The following is a 4,000-nucleotide window of genomic DNA, read 5'->3' on the forward strand; positions in this document are numbered from 1 at the left end:
TACGGGGTCTACCGAGCCCGCCGCCCCGCTTGGCGAGGCTTGGCCACCGGGGGAAGCCCTGGCGCTCTCTGTGCTCACCGCTTTCTTCTTGTCCCTCCTTCCCGAACCCCCAGGTGTGGGTCCCCGGAGAGGAGAGCCCCGTTCCAGAAGGATGGCTTGTCCCGCGGCGGGGAGAGGGGGTGGCAGCTGGTGAGGAACCGGAGAGAGCCCGTCATTTAACAAAGCCGCGCGCACAGCGGCCGGAGCCCCCAGGGAACTCTCCGCGCATCCTCATCCGTCCCGCCGCGGGGCTCCGCACCCCCCTGTAAGTTTCGCTGATTTTCAGCGGAGGCGCCAGCAATTCAACCGGGAAGGGATAGTCTTTCCCGGAGCGGCGCTGGAGGGCGTAGCTGGATACATCTCTCTCTGGAACCCTGTATGGCGCTTCTGCTGTGCGGGAACCAGCTTTTTTCTTTTATAAAATGTCAATTTTATTGAAAAAATAACTTACAGCCTAACCGGTTTGGATCAGTGGATAGAGCATCTGACCTGCGGACTGAAGGGTCCTGGGTTCGATTCCGGTCAAGGGCAGGTACCTTGGTTGCGGGCACATGCCCAGAAGGTGGCGTGCAGGAGGCAGCTGATCGATGGTTGTTTCTCTCATCCATGTTTCTAACTCTCTATCCCTCTCCCTTCCTCTCTGTAAAAAATCAATAAACTGTATTTTTAAAAAAATGAAGACAAGGTTTAGAAAAAGAAAAAATAACTTACATACAAAAATGTACTCATCTAAGGTGTCTGATTAGATGAATTTTAACAAGTGTACTCACCTGTGTAGTCCTCACCGCAGCCCTCTCTCCCATCACTCCCCCAGATTTTCTTGTTTCCCTTGCAGTCAGTCGCCTCTCCTTCATGCCTAATGGGTATTAGGCAAATGCCTGCTTTCTGACACTACAGATTAGCATCGACTCTTCTGGAATTTCATGCATAAATAGAATCATAGGAACTGTTTGCCCTCTTTTGCTGAACAAAACGTGTTTGGGATTTATTTACCCACACTGCTGCTGGTATCAATAGTTTGTTTTTGTTGGGTAGCATTCAATCTGTATATCCAGTCACCTGCTGGTCCGCTGCCAACTTGGCAAGGCTACTGTATCCAGTTACTCAAGCAAACACTAATGTAGATGTGTCTGTAAAGGTGTTTTGTAGACATGCTTAACCTCTGCCATCAGTTGCCTTTACGCAAAGGTTACCCTCAGTAATGTGGGTGGGGGTGATTCAATCAATTTAAGGCTTTGAGGGCAGGACAGATTCCCCTGAAATTCTGTGGACTGCAGCGTCAGGTCCGAGAGACCTCCAGCAGGCCCTGCCTGGAGAACTGCACTGTGGACATCAGACTTGCCTATCCAGCCCTCATAGTTGCCTAAACCAATTCCTTGTAATACATGCCTGACTGATACACCTGCTGATGGATATTTGGGTAGCCCAGGTTTAGGCTATTCTGAATACAAATGCTACGAACATTTGAGAGCAAGTCTTTGCTTGGACATATGTTTTCGTTTTCCTTGGATACGTGCCTAGGAGTGGAATTGCTGGATCATTGGTAAGCATTTACCTGACTATGTAAAACTATAAAACTATTTTCTTGTACATTTTGCATTCCTACCAGCAATGTATAAGAATTCCAGTTGCTCTACAACTCTGCCAGCTCTTGGAATTGTCAGTCTTCCTAGTTGTAGCCATTGTAATGGATGTGTATATTGACATTTCTTCTGGCTTTTATTTTTATTCATTTGATGATGAGTGATGTTGAGCATCTTTTCAAGTGTTTGTTTGTCATTTGTGTATCTTCTTTTGTAAAATACCTGTTCAGATATTTTGTCCATTTTTTAACTTGGGTTATTCTTATTGAGTTGTAGGGGTTCTTTTATATATCTTGGATACCTGTTTTCTGACCAATATATATGTATCCCATAGATTTTTCACTCCTGTCTATAGCTTGTCTTTTCATTGTAAAAAAAATGATATCTTTTAAAGAGCAAAATTTTTTTAAAAAATTATGTTTTTCTTTTATGTCTTGTGCTTTTGATGTTTAAAGAAATCTTTGCTTAACCTAAGGTTGTGAGAGTTTTCTCCTAAGTTTTCTTTTAGAAGCCTTGTGGTTTTAGCTTTTACTTTTACATCAGTAATCCATTTGAAGTTAATTTTTGTGATGGTGTTAGGCGAGGGTCATGGTTATTCCCCCCACCCCCAAGTGGACATCCAGTCCTTCAAGCACCATTTTTGGAAAAAGACCACTCCCTCTTTACTGAATTACCTTGGCACTTTTGTAAAAAATCAACCATATATGTTAGTCTGTTCCTGAACTTTATACTGTTCCAATGATCTGTCTACCCTCATGTCAATACCACACTATCTTGATTACTGTAGCATTATAGTAAATCTTGAAATCAGGTAGTTGAGATCTCCTATTATTCTTTTTAAAAATGTTTTGGCTAGCCCTAGCCGGTTTGGCTTTGTGGATAGAGCGTCAGCCTGTGGACTGAACGGTCCCAGGTTCGATTCCGGTCAAGGGCATGTACCTTGGTTGCAGGCACATCCCCAGTACCGGGTGTGCAGGAGGCGACTGATAGATGTTTCTCTGTCATCGATGTTTCTAATTCTCTATCCCTCTCCCTTCCTCTCTGTAAGAAATCAGAATGACGTCCAGAAGGTCGTTCGGTCTGATTAGATATTATACTTTTATGAGTATAGATATGGTGAACTGCATTTATTGATTTTTGAATGTTAAACCAACCTTGAATTCCTGGGATCAAGCCCACTTTGTCATGATATCCTTGATACATATTTCTGAAAATGATTTGCCTGTATTTTATTAAGGAATTTTGCATATGTGTTCATGAGGGATATTAGTCTAGTTTTTTTTCTTTTAACGTCTTTGTCTATCAGGGTTTTGTTATCAGGGAAATGTTTGTTTCATAAAATGTTTGGGAAAGTGTTTCCTCCTCTGTTATTTTCTGATTTTTGTGCAATTTCAGGTGCTCTGACTGCAAGAGCAGGGACGTCTCCTTGGTGCAGGGCACGCTGCCCTCATCTCCTTACTGTCCCATAGGACTTGCTCTGCTCTATCCTGGAACCTGGGAATCATACTAGAATCCTCTTCCCTTCACTCTCCACATCCAATTGGTCACAAAGTCCTGTTGACACCTTCTCCCCCAATATGTCCCATCTCCCCACAGCCCTTGTCTTGGTTCAAATCCTTATTACCCACTGGCTGATGGGTTAAACAAAGATTGGTCACTAGCCCGGCCAGCGTGGCTCAGTGGTTGAGCATCGACCTATGAACCAGGAGGTCAGGGTTCAATCCCCAGTCAGGGCACATGCTCAGGTTGTGGGCTCCACCCGTGTGGGGTGTGCAGGAGGGAGCTGATCAATGATTCTCTCTCATCATTGATGTTTCTCTCTCTCCCTCCCTCCCTCCTCTCTGAAATCAATAATAATAATAAAAATATATAAAAAGATTGGTCACTAGACTGCTTCGCAAAGTGCCCTTGGTGGAAATTTCTGGCTTTTAGGAAATCGCAACTCTTGTACCCCACCCCTCAGTCAGCGCTATTTCTGCGCCTCCTTGAAAGGCACCTCGTTTCACGCCGGGCTTCTGCCCTTCCTGGCCTCTGCCCACGGGCTAGTCTGGCGGGACTCAGCTGGGGGCCCCTCTTTCGCACCCGCAGAGCCCGATGAGCCGCTCCATGACCATCCCCGCTGGCCGGCCGGTCCACTCCAGTGGTTCTTCCCGGTCAGGGGCAAGTCCGGGGACAGCGCCCCAGGGAGCACCGCCACGGGTCCTGGGTGAGGCCACGGTGCGGTGCGGTGCGTGTGAAGGCGAACCTCTACCGCACAGGTTCGTGCGGTCCGACCCCGCAGGAGCCCAGGTCGGGTTTTCCCAAGAGCGCAGCCCTCCAGCTGTCAACCTTGCCCCGCATCCCCGGCTGCCCCCCCGCACCTCCCCCGCCCAAGCAGC

The sequence above is a fragment of the Myotis davidii genome, unplaced genomic scaffold (assembly GCF_000327345.1).
Source record: "Myotis davidii unplaced genomic scaffold, ASM32734v1 scaffold448, whole genome shotgun sequence".
NCBI classification, from domain to species: domain Eukaryota; kingdom Metazoa; phylum Chordata; class Mammalia; order Chiroptera; family Vespertilionidae; genus Myotis; species Myotis davidii.